Raw genomic sequence first — 22,065 nt, forward strand, 5'->3', positions numbered from 1 at the left:
GTGAGTCATCCACATTTTGGTGGATGTTTACTGTATACATACATATAAGCTCCTCTACCAGTGTGTGTGTATGTATGTATGTGTGTGTGTGCTGAATGTATTTGTGTATGTATGTACGAATGTATGAACGTACTGCTAGGACTTGCCCTGCGAGACACGAGTGCCACTTAATACAACGTCTGGCCTTATGGCTGTTACCAGGTTTGTCATCCCTTGGGCGTAATAAATCGATTAGATTAAAATGACGAACCTCACCAAACCTAACCTATAACTTACCTAACCTAAATGAAACTCACCAAACCTGTAAACTAACCTGACAACTAATAACCTAACCATTAATCAAACCTCATCTAACCTAACCTAAATGAAACTCACCAAACCTGTAAACCAACCTAACTTAACTGATATCCTAATCATTAACCAACCCTCATCTAACCCATACATTGATCCAAGCCAAACGAATCTCACCAAACCTGACAACCTTTAAAATAATCTAGCCTAAACAAGCCTTACCAAATCTGTAAACTTATCTAATTTAACCAGTAACATAACCATTAACCAAACCTAACCTAACCCATTATTTATATGTAAACATATCTAGTTTTTCGACCTTTCTATCGCATACTATTAGTGCAGTACTACATCATTGCATATAGCAGAACTCTCTCTTCAAACTCCCCTCTCTAACCAAATTATTCTACATAAGTAGTGTTCCTCATTTTATTTTCCTTTATCATCTATATCATGATACTTTTACACTTTCAATCTGTTGAAATTTTGAGTTGTTATTTTTAATCCCACTTTTTCATGTTTTTGGGCAGTTACAACGGAAAAAGTTGGTCGGCATTAAAAGTCAGTTGAATGAAGATTACCGCACTAAAACAGCCGAAAATGCATAAAGATTTCTTCATTCATTACGTAAGTCTTACTGTCTTACTGGGTGTGGAGGGCAGCCACACACCCTTCACACTGTGGTCATTAAGACACCATATGTCGCCACAGTGTACAATAATTATGTCCTCACCAGCTGCCGTAATGACGCGCGTCTACTTCCCTCTTTATTTTTTCTTCTGGGGAAATTTGTCGGCGTTGTCTGGACTGCCACCATAATCCAACCATATTCCAGCAACCAAAGAGAAGGTCACACATTTTGGGAAACCACAAGTCAGCGACCACTACACTGACATCTAGACTGTTACGAGTCTTATGGCAGCAATCACATTCTGGAAACTAGATAGTAAACAAGGAACAAGACGGTGTGAGCAACGGAACGTTGAGAAACACGAAGCTCAGAAGCCAGAAGGCACCAAACTCAAGCCCCCACCGGCAAACAAACAATCACAACTAGACCCCAGTAACAGCAGTCCTATAATAGCAACAACTAGGCAACTACGGACCATCACCAGCCGAACCGCAGCGTTCCTGGACCATACCGTATCGTCCTGGTCAAGAGGAACGGGGAACCTGCTGCGCGCGCATGGCTTCGATGAGGGAGAAAGTTCCTCAAAAAGGAAACTTTGACGATGACGAAAACGAAGACATTGTATCTTGCATATGAGTCTTTTATTTGTCATATTTTACGATAGAACGTATGAAGAAAGGGATTTTGTCATTCATGTACGTCAAAATTCAGTGCTGGTAAGAGTCTGAGGCAATAAGTGAAGTGGTGAGTGGATCGTGTGGTTTGTCTCTGTGGCTTGCAAGCTGTTGTTGCCATCCGTGTGGTGAGGGTGGCAACCTCCCTCCGCTTAGAGATGTAATGTCTCGCCAAGATAAGGTGACTACTTTAGTCTGTGTACTAAGATATAGTTTCTTGCGATGGAGGCTGTACATGCCTAATTCGCCCCATTTACCTAGGATTGGAATAGTGATGCAAAATGTATTGTGTGAGCGGTAGCGCAAAGGATCTCAGTCAGACCCTAGTGGGTTGATATCAAATAAGATATTACAATTTATAACTGGTATTTCACTACATATATTTCATAGTTTCATGTGGTATGTTTTACCGACTATGCGTAAAAGTGGATACACTCAAAGTTTCATGTATCTTGTTATTAAGAATAAGGTATTGCGACATTTTTTGTAGGCTTTGTTTAGATGTATCCCTAAAAGGCTCCAATTTTTTGATATTCTACGACATTGCGTTGTAGTTTGTGTCCAAATCTTTTGACCACAAACTTTACAATTCACATGGTTAACATCTCCAGATAGGCCAAAGCGCCAATAGTACCTATAGCCTAGAAGTAGTGATGTGATCTGCTGATCTTATTACTTTCTCCATATGCATGTTACACTTTACACATTTAACTGTGATGGAAAATGTTTTACTTGTGCTTATCTGAATTCGTTTTCGTACTTTAAAGAAGTCAGTTGGTTCCTTTCTAATTACATCACCCTTACGAAATGCAAATCTAGTTAAAGCATCAGCTTTGTCATGCTCACGGAGGCCTAAAGGAGAAGGAATCCATAACAACTTGATTCGAATCCTTGAGCAATAATGTCTGAGTATTTGTTTCTGGCTTCACAGACCAGGATGTTGCATTCTGATCTCACGGTGTTAGGGGTAAGTAGTGAAGGTAAAGAATCAGAGATTATTAAACTGTCTGTGGCAGTGATTTCTACCTGCTTCAGAGCGATAAGTATGGCGAGCAGTTCAGTTTGTAGAGAAGATGCTCAGTTGTTTATTCCAACATTTTTCTCTAGTTTATTGCTATTGGGCTTGATCACAATGGCATAACTGCCTGCTCTCTCAAATGGCAGAGTCGCGAGAATTCTGGAGTTTCTGTATATGTTCAAGAACACTGGTTTTGGCTGTGTTGAAGGTGAAGATTATAAGTAATTAGATTCTTACATGATTAAGTAGGTGTAATGACGTCAAAGGGTATGATTACCTGCCAGGGAGGCAGGAAATGCTGCTGCTTCCTAATTTCATACAAATCATGTATTCCAAACATCATTATGTGGTTGGCTGTTACTTGGATTCATTTTGAGTCACTTGTGCCATGACATATATGGTTTAACAAATCTTTAGAGACTACACTATCTGAAGTTTCAGTCCTGTCACAAGATTGTCTTCAAGTATTCTGTCTTCATTGCTGGGAATACCGTGTTCTTTCTGCATGTTAAGTATTTTGGTGGACTTCGGGCAGCCAAGTATGATTCTTAAGGATTCATTTTGATTTTTTTCAAGTCTGTTGATACCTTTGCTGTTGTGTAGGACCAAAACTGGTGCGTGATAATCTATTAGGGACCAAATATGAGCAAAGTACAACATTTTAACAGTTCTGATATTTGCACCATAATTAGGGTTGTACCCTGCAACATCTCTAAGATATACAATCAAACGCCAGGATCTAGAAAGGATCCTGCAGCTTCGAGGCTGTCCTATGAGTCCACGGGGAAATGAAACACGATAAGTTCCCAAGTGCACTTTCGTGTAATAATCACATCATCAGGGGAGATACAAGAAAGAAATATAGCATTCAGTTGATATACAACGAAGAGACGTAGCTAGGACGCCATTTGGTAAACAAGTAACTACCCGAAGGGGAAAAGAGATCATGTATAATGAACGACCTCCAGTTTCGGCCAATCGGAAAGTCTGAGTGGATTGTGTGTACCTGGACCACCAGAAAGCATTTGACGCTATAGCACACCGGAGCTGGTAAAGAAGTTGGATCTTCAGGCAAGAATAAAAGGATGACTCTTTGGATGAACAGAAAATTATCTTAGTGCAAGGGGGGGAAAGACGCACGTTAGGGAATCCTTTTCAGAATGGGTTGGGGGTCACTAATGGAGTGCCTTAGGGTTCATTCCTAAGATCATAATTCTTCTTGATCTGTGTGATTGACTTGCCTGAATGACTCTACTTTTGCCTGTATAAATTTGCTGGTTATGCCAAAGTTTGATTAGAATTGAAAAAAAGAGAAAATAACAGTCTCCGATGTTGGATCTTACTTCCTGCAAGGAACTGAAGATGGGGCATACTGAAAGATAACTCAGTACAAATATAATCTAGCAGGAAAGAAGCTACAATGAACTGTGTTTGTGAAAGATCTGGGAGTCAACATTTTAACCTTACCTGACGCCAGTGTCACACCTTAAGAGAACTGTAAACGAAAGGAAAAATGAAACTATCTGCAGGCGAATCAGGATAAGGAAATATTCTACCAACTGTTCACATCCTATTATGGTCCAACTCTAGAATACGCTTCTCAGGCTTGGTCACCGCACTTAAAGAAGCACAACGAACTAACAAAGAACAACTAGAGGAGGGCAACAAAGATGGTTTCGGAATCTTGAGAGCTAATTTTCATCGTGATGTCTGCTATACATAAGAGTAAGGGGTAAGTTGATCTCAAGCTTCATGTTTATAAACCAGTTTATTATGTCAACAGTGAACTATTCTTCGAAAGATACAAAGATAGGATAACTAGAGGCAATAACAGGAAATCAACTGAGAATCTTGTTAGGAAAGATGTAAAGAAGTACTTTTATAGCATAATAGTATTGGATGAATGGAGTAAACCGAATGATGAAACTGTGGCTGCAGACAGCATGCAGAAGTTTAGATTCAAAGTTGCTTAGAGATGTTGCCTTACGAGTGTAGTAGAACTGCCTCCCCGTACCACACAAGTAGGTGCTGACTGTGTAGCCCATACAGTACACACAGGTTGGCTACCACTCCAAGATCACATCATTATGGACAGGAGTAAATCTTCCGTATTCCTGAACTGAAGAGGGAGACGAGGGACCACATAGAATATGAATGGGTTAATTACATCAATACCAACATGGAGCTTACCATCTTTTCTCTAAGAGACCTGGAAAACTACACCGAGCTACGGTGCCACAGATCACACCACGCATGAGAGAGGCCAGCAGCGAGACCGAACCTTTTACCACAACACTAGCTTCCGTAAGGACAAAGTAATTCACAAAATACGCTCAACTAAAAATCTTTATCCTATCAGATTACATCTGAGAGTCTTTTGACTGAACAAGTAGACCCCCTCCTTTCCTTACGTCAGTCACATTCTTAACGAGGAAGCAGCTGGACTTATTACCTACCCTCCACACAAACAACCTCTTGGGTCAGGACATCAACTGGAAGTCGCTAGACACTTACACAGCTTATAAGACTACAAGGAGTTCTCCCTGATTTATTCAAAACCCAGCCTTAGTGTTTCCCCTCCATCAGTCAAGATGTAATGTCCCACTGACTTTAAGACTTCAAATGTCTCCCTATTACTGATGTACATAGACACAATCTCTCAGCTGCTATCACCTTGACCCCCAGCTTACTCTATGAATAATTTGCCTTTAACTGAGTTTTTACAAAAAAAGAATGTTAGTTCCGTCTTCTCGTAGCAATATGAACCTGAATGGGTGTTAGGAAGACCTATCCTTCCCAGTGCCTTTGTCAACTTCTTTAACATGGCCTATCACATCTTGGAACGACGTAAGGCGTATATGGCTCTTACTTCGATTGACTTCACCGAAATTTTTCGACTCGATACAAAAGTGGATTCAATTTCAGAAATTCAGGTATCCTGTCATTAACAATTAGGTGTTGTGCCACTTCTTGCAGAGTGTGTTTCGACCTATTTCAAAAAGGATGTATGATTATTCTTCAGTCAGTGGCATTGTTGTAGTTTGTTTCTAAATCTCTGGCCACAAACTTTACAATTCACTCAATAAACATCTAATAGACCAAAGTGCAGATAGTATCCGTAGCCTAGCCTTACTTAGCAATTACATCTCGTAATCTGCTGATCTTATTATTTTCTCATGTTTTGTTTTACACATTTCACTGTGATGAAAAATGTTTCTACCTGTGCCCTTCTGAACTCATCTATTGCTTCAAATAAGTCTTAGTTCCTTCCTGATTACAGTTTTCAGACTTCTGATTGACACACCTATGTATTCTTTTTTTCTTTTTTTTTCAATATCTTATTTTCTCAAGTACAAGTTTGGCTAGCATCAATTTTGTCATGTTCCCGGAAGCATATATGAAAGAGAATCCATAACAATTTGATTTGAATCGCTTAAGCAATATTGTTTGAATATGTCTCTGGCTTCAGAGACCAACATATTACATTCTGATCTCAAAGCGTTTAGAACAAGTCGTAAGGATAAAGAATCAGAGATTCTGTCTGTGATGATGATTTCTACAAGTTGGCAGCACTTCGAACCCTCCCAGAGGCGGAGTTGAGGGCCGTCTATAAAGATACACTGGGCTATGTTATTTTCAGTATTGAGTTTCTGCATTATGTTCAAGAGCACTGGTTTGTTCTAGGTGTTGGAGGTGAATATTGTAATGTCAAAGGGAGTCAGTTATTTGCCAGGAAGGCGGAAAATGTTACTGTTTCCTAATCTTATGCAATCAATGTACTCTAAACATTGTCATGAGATCATCATTTGGATCCATTTAGATTCGCTTGTGCCATGGCAGATATAGTTTAACAATTCTCTGGAGGCAACGCAGATATTTTCAGTCCTTAGATTGATTTTAAGAATTCTGTCGTCGTTAATGCTTGGTATTCCAAAGTCCTTCCCCATGCTGAGTACTTGAGTGGTTTTTGGGCAGCCAAGCATGATTATCAAGGCATCTATTTTTCATATTTTCTTCAAATCTATTAATACCTTTATTGTTATACAGGACTAAAGCTGGTGCGTGGTAATCTGTTAAAAGCCACTTATATAAGCCTAGTACACCATTTGAACAAATCCTGATATTTGCACCATAATTAGGATTGTGCCTTCATCAACTGTGAGAGCTACGAGTCTTATCAGAACACTGTCGTTTCAGTTTGTGCACTGCAGCCGCAGCACATGGAAGTAAAAGATACCAAGATATTTCAAAGGAGGTGACACAGTCAATAGGTTTTTCATCACTTATTAATCTGGGTGATCCGATTCTACCACAACCAATTTGTTTACTGAGCACTAAGGGTTTTCTCTGCAGAGATGATAAAGCCAAGGTTATCGCAGGCTGTGTGTATGCAATTAAGAACGGTTTGCACTTTTCGATATGTTTTGGTATGTGAATTATCAGCATAATTAATTGTGTTATCCCTGGAACTTTCTGGAACTGATGTTAGTAAAGCATACATTTGTACACTGAAAGTGATGGGGCTTAGAACCCCACCTTGAGGAGTGCTAGGTAGCATATCTATAACTTCACTTCTGTAGTCTTGAAACAACACCGCTGACTTTCTGTTACAGAGTGAGCCAGACGACCACTGATATCCATTTTCCTAACTCTCGCAAAATAACATGCCTATTCGCAATACCAAATGCAGATTTTAGGTCAGGAAATGTGGTGTACTTGTGCCATGTCTAACCATGAACTGTTGGGGAAAGTTTTATTACAGTTGTGGTCACTTTTGCTATGTTGGGAAAGGCGATGTTTTTTTGTTTTTTTCATTATTATTCTTGAGACCCTTCGCCCCCTGGTTGTAGTTCGGTTCCATTCGAGCTCGTAAGGACCATTACAAGAACAATCCAATCCTAGTCATTGTGATCGTAAATATTTACAAAGGTTTGCATAGAGATTGTTTGAAGCCTTCCCATGTTATGGCACCATTGTTTCTTTTAGTATTTTTTTTTTTTTTTACTAAATGATCCGTCTTTAGCTGCATTTTTCTCAATCATCAACCGTTCATTCTTCTTATTATTATCACCATTATTATTAGTTATTATGTATTATTATTACTATTATTATCAGCATTATAATTATCAATACTATTATCATTGTTATCATTATTATCATTATCACCACAGAGCCTTCCCCATCCTTCCACTGGTCTATAGGTATATACACGGGTGTAAGCGTCATGCTGGCTCCCAGACAGCGTTACGCCAAGATAAGTCTACACTAAAAGGCTAAATGGAGACACCTTAGGGAGCGTCGCTTGCGGCCGCGGCCTGAGCTCATCTTGGCCCTAGGGGGGCTCGGCTCCTGCCCGCAGCTGCAGCTGCCGCACTCTCTGGTGACCACTACTTGCCGCATTGTTTGTGTGGTCACTTGTTACCTACCACACTGTGTGGTCACCTTTTATCTACCACAACGTATGGTAACCTGTTACCTGCCAGATGTGGTGACCTGTTAGCCGTCAGTGGTGTGTGTGGTTGGGTGGTAACCTTTACCCACTGCAACTTGTGATGACATAGTGAACCTGTTGGTGACCCGTTCTTTGGATCAGTCGGTAGGCCCATGACGCCATGACCTGCTAGAAGTTGCCTCGGTTGATGATGACCTGTGTTAACTACCTGTAGGTCATCAGGGTTGTCCCTCGCCGCTGATTTAGTTAGTTTTCAGTACGGGCCGAGGATTTCCTGTACACACCGAAGGTAACAGGAACACAAAGAGGGTTTCCAGTACTCGCTATGAGTTGCCAGAAACCTGTTGTGCTTCTACCAGTACAACGCTCTTCCTACAGGCGAGCAACCTCTGGCCCTAGTCCCTGGGTGGGAGCCACATTGTTTCTGGCCAGTCAGGTGTTCGCAGCCACACCAACACTCGCAGGGGATGCCCACTCCGTCAACTGCTGACGAGGAAGGCAAGAAGGATCGGCACGTTAGGTACAGCCAGAGACAGTCCTTTGTTACAGACCTACGTACACACCTCCAGATAGGCAAACACATATAATTGGAAAGATAAAGAGAAAAAGCAGAGACCCTATGTGAACTTATACGTTGCCAGGACAGAGCAAGTTATACAACAAGTGGAGGTGTTTTTGAATCCATGGGTGCGTGTCTGTGAGGGGAACCATGAGCCGTCGTGGCTTAACAAGACATGTGTCGAGCAACTTGGATGTTAACATCAGGAGGTAAAAGTTGCGTACAGACAAAGCTATTGTCATTCACAGGGAATTATCTGATCCTTTGAATGTGTGAGAACCAAAAGTGTGTTTATATCCCAGACACGGTCTCCGTCACATTTCACACGACTAAAGTTATCTACATCAAAGCTTCGAACACGCGGGTATCACTGTGAAACAGACTAACAAGAGTATATATTTTTGTACAGTTATGAGGAAGGGCTGCTTCGCTACCGCGTCCTTTGAAGAACATGTGTTCACACATGTACCAGTGGCCACCTCGGTACTGTAGAAGCCGACAAAGAGTACCTTTCTCTGCGGCACCGTCTGTGGGAGGACCACCAGTGGTAACTCTGCTACATCTTTGCGGTTTCTTGAATAATTCTGTCCCTCCCTTTCGCTGGCTTTCTCTTCTACGCCCGCGCATGCGTACAGGCCTGGTCTCGAGAGGTATATAAGTCTTCGGCCCTGCAACAGGGGCATCACATTCTTGTTTAGGGACTCATCACGAAGAACCAACCAAAGTAAGTTCAAACACCAAGACGGATAGTGATGGAGCTTTGAAGTCCACTGGTACCCACGGTTGTTTTAATGGGAATCTTCCTACTTATGGAGGGTTCAGGAGGAAATGGTGTGCTGTAGTCAGCCACCAACGAGACCCGAGGCAGATGTGTCACTTTTGTGGCGTAGTGCCAATTCAGTTCTCCCTCCTGTTGATATTACTTCTGTGTTAGAATTGCCTGCGTCTCAGGGGTTTTCAGTGTGTTCAAAGAGTGAAGCAAAGGTTGCGTCTGACAAAGATACAACGAACTGCGCACAGAATTTTTGCAGGATTATACCTAAGGGAGGAAGAAGGGAGAGGCCGTGGAAAGACTTTGGCGCGGGCTAGGCTCAGGTCTGGTGAATTATTCACAATAACAACACAAATGAGACTTTAGCCAGTTCTCATGCACATCGTAAACTGAGGGAAAGAATCTAGCCTCTGGATCAAGAATAATTGTGTCAAAATACTGAGCTGAGAGTTGATATCAGACAACTGAGAGATGATATCAGAGCAGTAAAATAAATACAGTTTCGAAATTGTCAAAGTTACACAAACAATATGTCTAGCTGTAGACATAATGTTTAAAAGCAGATGGTCGATTATAATGAATAAGATTCATGATAATCGACCATCTGCATCGGGAAATCAAGTTCTCGAGTGTGAACATCACACTTTGCAAGATGACTTTGAATAAGGAATTCTCGTGAAAGACTTCAAGCCAATCACATAAGCTGATATACTTCGTAAAATAGTAATCTATAAACCCTTCCTGGACACACGTCGTCACAATACTTATACACAGGAAAACAAAAGAGCTTGCTGCCTGTGTGATTCGGTTTACTTTTTAAGATTTGCTTTTTTAACATCTAACTCCTTATCACATCCATGGTAACGACGAACTCTTAGTATTTTCTACTCAATGAATTTCACTCGACATCCTTTCCTTATAATGTTATTCAGTCAAATTTTACAATGTTTTGTCTGTTGTTTTTTCTATATTTGCATTATATCTAGGAAAAAGTTATTTTCGAAATAACTGCTCGGAAAAGTTCAAAACTAAAGCATTTAAATTCTCATCATACAGCCACCAATATTGCCCAGTTTGATATATATTCATATATATATATATATATATATATATATATATATATATATATATATATATATATATATATATATATGTGTGTGTGTGTATAATGGACAATAATAGACTTGTGGTGGGACATCAGACTATCTTATAGTCGCCAGTGTCAATAATCCAGCAGTCTGATGTAGAATCAAACGTCTTATGCAACTTAAACATATTCGAAAATATATATATATTTCTCATAGATTTTTTTATTCGAGTAAACCTATAAGCTACCTGTACCTGAGTCATGGAAATTGTTATTGTCTATATTTTCCCAGATGTAGGGTTTGATCCAGCTGTTAGATTTCGATGTGATGGGTAAAATCTTTGAGCTGATTTTGTCTTGTTGTTGCATCCGAATCCAAGTGATATAAGCTTAACACTCTTTAGATATTATGTCCATATTAGGGTAATGCATTGTTTCTTGATGTTAACATATGCTTCAAAACTTAATTTTTTTTTTCTACAACTTTTATTCTGATTTCATGTATGATTGATTGTCTAGCTAGTGCTTCGTGTAGACTTTTTTTATTTCCTGCAGACAAATGCCGACTGAAGGATCTTGCGATATGTAAATGAATTCAAGAAAGTTTTCTTTTTCGTTTCATAGTTTTGTCATCATCTCTGGTGGCTCTGTAAGACAGCAGTTATTTCACAGGTTGTCAGTGCTGACCAACGTCCCTTTGTTCACTGTCAACGTCCCTCAGTTCACTGTCAGTTTCATGGCTACTTTGCTGCTTGAGATAGAATCTTTTCTGTTCCTTCGCATTCCTATGTTTTTCTGAGGATCATCTTGTCACCTTTTCTTTGTGATACGAAACCATTATCTCAGATAATCAAGAACTTGTCCTCCTTATCTCTTTCAACCAATAAGAATGATCATCAATTAATTTATCTCTTTCAACCAATAAGAATGATCATCAATTAATTTATCTCTTTCAACCAATAAAGAAAATCATTAATTGATTTATCTCTAACTGACCAAGACGCAGCTTAATTGTGATTTCATAACTTGCTTCCCATAGTACTGACGCCACACCAACCCGCTTCCTCCACCCACAGATGCATTTCAACTCTCTCTTCGCTGTGGCCGTCGCCTGCGCTCTGCTCAACCTCGCCAGCGGCATCTTGCTAGTGGAGTCGACCAGCGCCCTCACAGCAGCGACCATAACTCTGGGCACCACCACCAACGCCGCCGCCACCGCCGCCGCCCTTGCCGTCGGGGGCGCCCTGGCCGTTGCCGGAGTCTTGGCCGCCGCCAGGGCCGCCTCCAGCAGCAGCAAGCGCGCCGCCCCAACCTGCCTGCCGGTCAGCAACCCCGAGCTCTTCATCACCCTGGCGGCCAACTCAGGACAAGATGGGATGCGGCATGCGCCTCGTGTGTGAGCTGGAGGCCACCCCAGACCAAGCCCTTAGCCACGAGGAGAAGCTCATCCTGAGTCTGTTCGGACGTGCCCCCAACCCCGTCACCTTCGACCAGCTCAGCACCCCAAAGGCCGGATTCCAATACGCTGCTTACATCGGCGCCAAGGCCTCCTCTCCCCGCCGAGTGTGCCAGCACCTTCAACCAGTGCCCCTTCGACCGGTCCGTCATGATGAGGGCCTTCCAGAAGAGTGGCACCAATGGCCTCTGAGGCACATAACTAAGAAGTCTTAGCGGCGGTGCTCGCCATCCCCTTCAAACCAGCCACTAGACCTGTGGCAGCACTTGACTGCGGAGTGGCACCTTGCCACTCCGGAGGGAGAGATCTTGTCAACCACCGCAGGTGGAGACTATGGTCCTCCACACTGCACCATTACGTTTTTCCTCTTTGTTTACCTGTGAGGAGGCACACTATATTGAGGTTTTTGTTTTTTAATGTCAGATATCTATTTTTGAAAAATAAACTTTGCGAAACTAGTGTATGTCTCCTTATACATTCAAAGTCCATTTCCTTGACAGAGGAAAGATCTCTACGACTTGATGATATGAAACAATGATACTGTACTCCAGAAATGCAAGTTTTGTGGCGTTTTACAACGTCCATGTTCCCGCCGTGTGAGAGACGTATGGTACAAGTATGTCCCAGTGAGCCCCTAACCATGTCCCATTGAGCCTGTCCACTGTTCCCCCTGGCCCTGTCATGCCCAGCCTCCTCTTTCTTAACTATCTAGTCCTATGAGCCTCTCCCTCAGGTCCTGTGAGGCTGTCCCCCTTGTCGTGTGTGCCTCCCCCGTGGGGCGAGAGCTAGGCAGCTGACTGGGCGGCTGGGGTTATGGACGACCTGACGTGTCTTGAGCAAAGGCACGACTTGGGCCACCCGACCCCCACACCGCCCTAGACACACATCTCAACTCTTACTTAAGACATGACTTTTTTTACTCATAAAATCACCTCATGCTTTCCATGTTGACGTCTTAAGTGCGTGATGCCCTCTACGTAGGCCGGTTCTGCCTTCCTGGTCACTGAAGTGTGTTCTCATTCCTCTCTCATTCCTCTCTCATGTCATAGTCGAATCTAAACCAGTTTTTCCTTATGTTTGGTACTGACGCCTGTGCTGGTGCTGTTGCTTTTTTGTGTGGTATTTGTGCTGCAGCATTATCCCTCGTCCTCCTCTCAGTTGATGGATGACGCCCCCAGTCTGAAGACAGTGGTGGTGGCTGGAAGCTCAGCACGCGGGCTGGTGCAGGGTATGTGCAGGGTCCTGCTGGTGCTGGCTGCCAGGGGCGTAGCGCCGGCTGCCTCATGTGATGAACGGGACGATATGGGCTGACGAGTGGCAATCGGCGCTGTCAACCCGCCAACAACTGACTGCTTAGAATAATGAGGGGCTACACAACTGTCTTGATCTGTGGCCATGTGTGGCCAGGCCGCACCTTTGTGGCCAGTCATTCATCTCACGTCGCTCCTCGTGTGTGCAGGCGGCCGTATTTGCATATTAGCAAATACTGTCCTTTTCCTGTGTTTTGTGATGGCAATAAAGGAGGCTTTATGAGCCTCCTCCTCCCGCTCTACCACCATGGGAGGTGTAGTGGGCGGGGGAGGTGCTCGGGAGAGCGGTGAGCCCTGGAGTGGGTAAAGAACATGGAGTGGTAATGGAGTGGGTCAGAGTATTGTGTAATGGTAATGGAGGAGGTGGATGCCTCGTCCAGAGACCTTTCGTCCTTGAGTAAGTCTTCCGCTTGAAGGTGGAGGTCCCGGGGCTGGAGAACTAGCGACCGCAGGACACTCTTACTAAGCCACAGAGTCGGGGCAATAGAGTGGTAGTGGAGGCTCCAGAGGAGGAGTGGCGACCAACATACTAACATGGCCATTATGACGCGGCCCAGGCCAGGCACGGAAATCCTGACTAAACAATGGCTTTTGCTGCTGCTGCCGCTACTACTGCTGCTGCTGTCTGACCGCTGCCACAACCCCAGCACACTCCTGCTGTTTACCCACTCCTCCAGATACCGGGACAATCCTTGTAAACTGAGTAGATTAAAACAAAACTGGTTATAAAGTGAAACGGAAGCGTCCACTGACATAATGAGTATGAGGACCTTACAATCAACACAGTGTGGGTCTGAGGCGAACCTGACTTTGTATCCAAACTGGTCTCCGTTGTGTCCACCCAGGCTGCAGCAGGTGCTGTTGCTAATGTTGCTAGCACTAGCGGTGCTGGTGTTTACATTCCTTTCGCATATTTTACGGCTGATGGCAAAAGAAAAACTGGCTACCTAAGGGAGGAATAACACGGGGTTAGAGAAGGCAAGTCATGCGAAGATAAAACATCTATTAGAAAGTGAACTCTGTTTTAGAGAAAGGAGAAGGCTGGAGGGATTGTCTATCAGAATTACAAGAGAGCATTTGACACTTTACCGCACAGGAGGATGGTTAGAAAATCAGAAGTAATGAATCAGAACCTTCTTCCATTGACACAAGATTACCTTAGTAGAGAGGAACACAGGACGCATGTGAGGGGCGCCTCCTCGACATGGACTGGGGACACTAATGGTGTACCGCAGGGCTCAGTCTAGGGATTATCTCTCTTGACTGACCAGAAGTATTGGACTTGTACCTCTTTATGGATGACGCTAAGGTCGTGAGGGAAGTTTAGAGCAAGTAGGACTATGCGTCACCCTGCAAGGAGAGTTAAATAACCTCCAAAGTTGACTAGATGAATGGTCGATGAAATCTAACTCGAGTAAAGGGAAAGGAATGAGGATGGACAGTGAATGAAGACCTTGATACATGTATTATGTAACATGGTTTGTTAGACTCTAACATGAGCACATTAAAAAGTCAAGGTGCAGTCAGGAGGTGGCAGGAAAACTTATGTGAAGAAAATAAGTGAGGTGTATGGCGGCTGTAAGGGGAAGATGGCAGGACTAGCTAGGTAGTCCCGTTTTCATGAGACAGAAAGTAAGACCAGCAATCCTGTCAGACATGGAGGGTGTTGGAGGGTTCCGGGCACCACTTTAACGCTCCTCAGTCCGGACCACAGTACCACCCTGGGTGGCTGCTGTTGTCAACCTTCTTCTACCCGATGGATTGCTCCAAGGGTAGGGAACGGGATGATCATCCTTGTGTTAGCAGGGGCACAGGGAGGGGCCATAAGAGAGTATAGTCAGAGGAGTTTATCTTGAAATTTGCAGGGGTCGTAAGAGGGGACATTACTACCTGATCCCTCCTCGCTAGCAGCAGAGTCACACAAGAATATCATACAAGGTACAAGCAAAATACGTGAATACAAATCATCACTGTAATATATCAAATACATTTCGTAACTGTAATCCAACAAATAATCTTTAAACTACATTAAACAAAGTAATAAAAAAAAAATGCATGCATTGACCACATAATAGTAAACATATCACCGTAAAATGTCACGCACACACACACACACACACACACCGCGAGCCACACCCGCCCGTTACCCCCTGTGTTTGCATCCGTAAGCGTCCATAGCCCTATCCTAGCTATGGTAATGGACAGGACAATAAGTACCTTGTAGTGATAAAATAAATACATTCTCCATTTGACTACAACAGAAATTAAAACCTCCGGCATCAGGTATATATATATATATATATATATATATATATATATGTACATGTCAACAACGATCTTGCCAAACGACCGATTCGATGGTCAAACTGCTGCTTGTCATAACCCTCTTGTACCTGACCACTGCTGCCCATACCCCAGGACCAAGTGACGACCATTAGTTTTCGCTTGATCTCCCTGGAGGCATGACGCGGGACATACCAGCACAGCACAGCTGGTGTACATGTAATATGTGATATATATATGTGTGTGTGTGATATGTTCGAGTGAAGTGAATTGCTAGACAATGTCTATTAATGAGATCACGTAACTGACGTGGATTTCTGGAACCGAAGGATGTGAGAATGTTCCACCGGAAGAACTTTGGGAAAACGATGTAAAGAAACAACACGAGAATTTACTTTTACGTGACTTATTTTTCGGTTGAAAATCTCGAATATCTCGAATAGATAAGTTGACACATATCGAGAATAATCAGATGCGTTGTAGATTATACAGAATTATGAGGAAATCTTGTGAGTAATTATGCTTATGAGGAAATCTTGTGAGTGATCTGTGTTTGTGAAATCATTTGACCAGGTGGAAGAAACGATAAATGGAAAAATTGAGTGCAGCCTACACACATGTGGGTGTTGTCAGGCCGGAGTGGTCACCCACGCCTGGTACCATCATTCATGGCAGTTGGACTCGCGTCACTCATCTACCAGACAGTGAATAATGACTCATCTACCAGACAGTGAATAATGACTCATCTACCAGACAGTGAATAATGACTCATCTACCAGACAGTGAATAATGACTCATCTACCAGACAGTGAATAATGACTCATGATTTGAAAACGTGGAAAAAGTGTATAAAGTAAGACTGATGTTAAAATTTCAAGAGTAATGTATGGCTGATGAATTATGTGGTAAAATTCTGAATAGGAAAAAATAGTGATTGGTGAAAAATAAGTTTTTTGAAATGATGATGCTCATAATTTCTGATGAGCTAAATAATTATACTATTGTTATATATTTATAACAGTAATTGACAAAGGATAAAGTTTGAATACACCTGCATATAAAAATCATGGTGAACAATATGGTATGAATACTGCAATATTGAACAATTATGGTGAATGGTGAACAATATAAGTACTGCAACATATAAGTTAAAGTGAATTGTGAACAATATGTTATAAGTACTGTGACAAGTATGGAAATAGTATTCGTAAACAAGATAGATACTGCAACATAAAACGATTATAGGGATTGTTGAAATATATAGCAGACATACTGTTACATATATATAACGATTCTAGTGATTGGTGAACCATATATTATAGATACGGTAACATATAACGATTTTATACTGATTGGTGAACAATTTAGTATAAGCCTTCCTGTGGAATCATTACAGTGCAGAATCATAAGTCAACTATATGTGGAAAAGGTTGCAACATAAAGCGAGTTTTAAACATTATAGTAGAAATATTGGAACATCCAGTGACTTGAAAAAGATGGTAGAAATACCATTTTATATCGTAAGTGGCGAATCATATGGAGACGTTACAATGTATGGTAAGTAGTAAAAAGTTTGGTGGAATATTTGACTTCCAGCAAGTACAGATTAATTCGAACAGACCACTGGGTCTTGACGAGGCTGTTTGTGGTAAAGGGGACAGGACAGAAACTCATGGATTTTGTGGTAAAAGTAAAAAGACGATACAGATTTTTCAAAAAGGGAGAAATGTAAACTTTTCATATAGCTCAGGAGGTGCAAATAGCTTCAGCCATGGTTTTGAAGCGAAATATTTGTCATGTCTTGCGTTTAAACGTTTCAGTGGTGCTACTTTCAGCCACTCTAATTGGGAAATGATTTCATATTTACCTCATTCGAGGTAAAACATCTGCCCACGAGTTTATTTATATCCATTACTACAAATGTAGTCAGACGAATCCATCACCTAAGTAGCTATTTAGATCGAGATCATAAGGAGCCTTAAAGTGATTTTGAACACCTTTATTCGATCATCCCAGCCCCAATCTTCTCTCTCTCTCTCTCTCTCTCTCTCTCTCTCTCTCTCTCTCTCTCTCTCTCTCTCTCTCTCTCTAGCAAAGTTAATCTAATTTATTCTGGCGGCTCCTGTAGGATTTGTTTCTCATGCTTGGAATCACCTTGGTGGCTAGCCTCTGTACTCGTCTATTCTGTCTTATGTCTTTCCTCTAGTATGACTACTTATATCCCAAAGCCCTTCCTATGAATCCAAGAATTTTTACACGGCCTTTCTACCGTTTCTGTGCTCCATTTACTCGGCTTTAGGTCACCAGTAATCATCAAACTCAGGTAACTTGTTCCTCGTATATCTTTCTTTCATCAACGGACATAATACAACAGCTTGCCTTTCATTTTTGCTACCGATGTGCAAAAAAAATTTCTTCTGTCAATATCAAGATTAATATGCCAGCTGTGAGCCCAGTCGATCAGTTTGTTTACATCAGTTTGTAGATGTATTTCACAATTTAGCGTCGTCCTCGAATTTCGATTATTTACAATGCAGCCCATTATCGATCTCGTGTATATATATATATATACATATATATATATATATATATATATATATATATATATATATATATATATGTATATATATATGGAAAAACTTCCGGTCTCAATGTTGAGTGGTCACCGTTAACTACTATTTATTAACGGCCAGCTAGGCTACTTCTTATCCACTGAGGTACAGTTGTCTACCTACTACCATATGACAACTTTTGATGTGGAACTTTTTCAAATACTTTTTGAAAATCTGAATAGATGACATTAACTGCTTCACTTTCATCATACATATCAATTAATCATATAAAAATCAGAATTGCCAGACACGAGCATTATCGTCGAAAACCATGCTGATAATTTTTGAAGTGAGGTTACTTTAAATTGGTTTACAGTTTTATCCCGAATGCTTGTTTCCATAAGTTTACTTATAGACGTTAAGCTAATTAGACAAATATTTCCGGCCAGTGATTTATATTACCCTTTTTTTTTTTTTAATACTGGTGTTGCATTGGCATATTTCCATTTATCTAGAAAATTTCCCGTAGCAATTGACTTATTCAAAAGAGCAGTGAAGGGTTTGATTATCTCATTTTTCACCTTTTTTTTTTACGTTATTCCATTGAGCGCTGACAGTAATTCTTCTGTTTATTTCAGTATGAAGCAAAATGTTTTCCCCTTTTACCATTGGAACCGCAGTTGTAAACACTGATGCAAAAGAAATCGTTTAAAATCTTCACCACAGTTTCGTTGTCTTGAATTAAGTCACCATATTGATCACAGTCGATATTGCGGAACCATATCTCGAGCTGTGGGGCTGTGCCGGAAGCCATACTGATGGATTAGTTGTTGATATGAAAACTGTTTTATCTACAACCATCATAGTCTGGAAGGCTGGCTAGGTAGGTTACGTTGGCCTATACTAAGTAGGGGCTAGGTTATATCAAGTAATACTATGTTATTTTTTTGGGTTAGTATTACCTTTCAACTCTTATTGTTGAGTTTGGTTAGGTTAGATATCTTTGGCTGGAATTATCTTAATCATACTTATATATTAGCTTTAAAGTAAAAAGTGATCTAGTAACCTAACCTTGATAACGTGGATTGTCTGTCATTTGGCGATGATAGTCCGAACTTCATACCGAAACTTCGTAAGACAAAGATCCTAAGGAAAGTAAACTATATTGTTTGACCTAAGTAGAGATTGCCTTCAAGTAGACTGGAAGGGGGGTAAAAAAAAACTTCGAGAAAACGTGTACGAAGTATGGAAAACCCCAGGCTTTATGATTCTGACCTAAGGTGCAGTAAATGTATATATAGCACTGGAAGATTCAAAAGGCTGCGTGATAAACGCAGAAAGTTAGTAAGTGATGCCCCAGGAGAGTGAAGTTCTCTCCACTTAATCAGGAAATAGGAAAACGAATCCGTAAGTAGACATACACGCCACAAACTACTTGGTCGCGTGGTAAGACACACACGCGGACGTGTGCACACGGACATAGACGTGTGTACAGAAACAGACATGCGCGGACCCATACGTGCACGTGAAGACACGCACATGGAATCATACATGTGCAAGGTACACACACGAACACACATTCCACAACATTACACAGACTCTTACATACAAGGACAGAATATGTGACGCTCTACTTTTACACGAGTGGAGGAAAGTTTGCGCACGTGGAGCCTCAAATGTTAAACCTTTTTTGTTTCTTGAATAATGTTGCATTTACTATTTTCTTGCCTTACTTTTCCCATTCAGTTGTCTCTCTGTCTTGGACAATCGCATGTTTACCAAATGGCGTCCAAGCTTCGTCTCTTCGATGTATATCAACTAACTGTTATATTTCTCTCTTGTGTTTCCCCTGATGATGTGATTATTACACGAAAGTGCACTTGGTAACTTATCGTGTTTCATTTTCCCCGTGGACTAACAGGAATATATATATATATATATATATATATATATATATATATATATATATATATATATATATCTATATATATATATATATATATATATATATATATATATATATATATATATATATATATATATATATATGAGTGGATGCGCCATTCTTTCGTCTGTTTCCTGGCGCTACCTCGCTAACGAGGAAAACAGCGATTAAGTATAATAATGATAATATATATATATATATATATATATATATATATATATATATATATATATATATATATATATATATATATATGTGTGTGTGTGTGTGTGTGTGTGTGTGTGTGTGTGTGTGTGACAGGAAGATATAGGGTTTTGATCCCTTTAATCTATGCTCCTTGCTGTAAAATGTGCATTGGTTACTTAATTCTCTTGCCCGAGTGTAGGTAGCTACTTTAGAACCACTGGCCACCTTCATGACTATCGCAACTTTTTTTTTTTTTTTTTTTTTTTTTTTTTTTTTTTTTTGCTAGAAAACGTTCCTTGTTGATGGCCAACAGGCAGACAGCAGTGCTGTAGGATGAGGTAATACAGCAGACCACAGTACAGCAGTGTGAGTTAGTACAACAGACTACAGTGCTGTAGGATGAGGTAATACAGCAGACCACAGTACAGCAGTGTGAGTTAGTACAACAGACTACAGTGCTATAGGATGAGGTAATACAGCAGACCACAGTACAGCAGTGTGAGTTAGTACAACAGACTACAGTGCTATAGGATGAGGTAATACAGCAGACCACAGTACAGCAGTGTGAGTTAGTACAACAGACTACAGTGCTGTAGGATGAGGTAATACAGCAGACCACAGTACAGCAGTGTGAGTTAGTACAACAGACTACAGTGCTGTAGGATGAGGTAATACAGCAGACCACAGTACAGCAGTGTGAGTTAGTACAACAGACTACAGTGCTGTAGGATGAGGTAATACAGCAGACCACAGTACAGCAGTGTGAGTTAGTACAACAGACTACAGTGCTGTAGGATGAGGTAATACAGCAGACCACAGTACAGCAGTGTGAGTTAGTACAACAGACTACAGTGCTGTAGGATGAGGTAATACAGCAGACCACAGTACAGCAGTGTGAGTTAGTACAACAGACTACAGTGCTATAGGATGAGGTAATACAGCAGACCACAGTACAGCAGTGTGAGTTAGTACAACAGACTACAGTGCTGTAGGATGAGGTGATACAGCAGACCACAGTACAGCAGTGTGAGTTAGTACAACAGACTACAGTGCTATAGGATGAGGTAATACAGCAGACCACAGTACAGCAGTGTGAGGTGGTACAACAGACTACAGTGCTGTAGGATGAGGTAATACAGCAGACCACAGTACAGCAGTGTGAGTTAGTACAACAGACTACAGTGCTGTAGGATGAGGTAATACAGCAGACCACAGTACAGCAGTGTGAGTTAGTACAACAGACTACAGTGCTGTAGGATGAGGTGATACAGCAGACCACAGTACAGCAGTGTGAGTTAGTACAACAGACTACAGTGCTGTAGGATGAGGTAATACAGCAGACCACAGTACAGCAGTGTGAGTTAGTACAACAGACTACAGTGCTGTAGGATGAGGTAATACAGCAGACCACAGTACAGCAGTGTGAGTTAGTACAACAGACTACAGTGCTGTAGGATGAGGTAATACAGCAGACCACAGTACAGCAGTGTGAGTTAGTACAACAGACTACAGTGCTGTAGGATGAGGTAATACAGCAGACCACAGTACAGCAGTGTGAGTTAGTACAACAGACTACAGTGCTGTAGGATGAGGTAATACAGCAGACCACAGTACAGCAGTGTGAGTTAGTACAACAGACTACAGTGCTATAGGATGAGGTAATACAGCAGACCACAGTACAGCAGTGTGAGTTAGTACAACAGACTACAGTGCTGTAGGATGAGGTAATACAGCAGACCACAGTACAGCAGTGTGAGTTAGTACAACAGACTACAGTGCTGTAGGATGAGGTAATACAGCAGACCACAGTACAGCAGTGTGAGGTGGTACAACAGACTACAGTGCTGTA

General features: G+C 41.4%; 1 pseudogene; it reads left to right on the forward strand.

The window, feature by feature from the left end:
* Positions 1 to 9,273: 9,273 nt before the first annotated feature.
* On the forward strand, positions 9,274 to 12,399 carry LOC139759739 (uncharacterized; annotated as a pseudogene).
* Positions 12,400 to 22,065: the final 9,666 nt, after the last annotated feature.

The sequence above is a fragment of the Panulirus ornatus genome, chromosome 3, assembly GCF_036320965.1.
Source record: "Panulirus ornatus isolate Po-2019 chromosome 3, ASM3632096v1, whole genome shotgun sequence".
In the NCBI taxonomy this organism is placed as follows: Eukaryota; Metazoa; Arthropoda; class Malacostraca; order Decapoda; family Palinuridae; genus Panulirus; species Panulirus ornatus.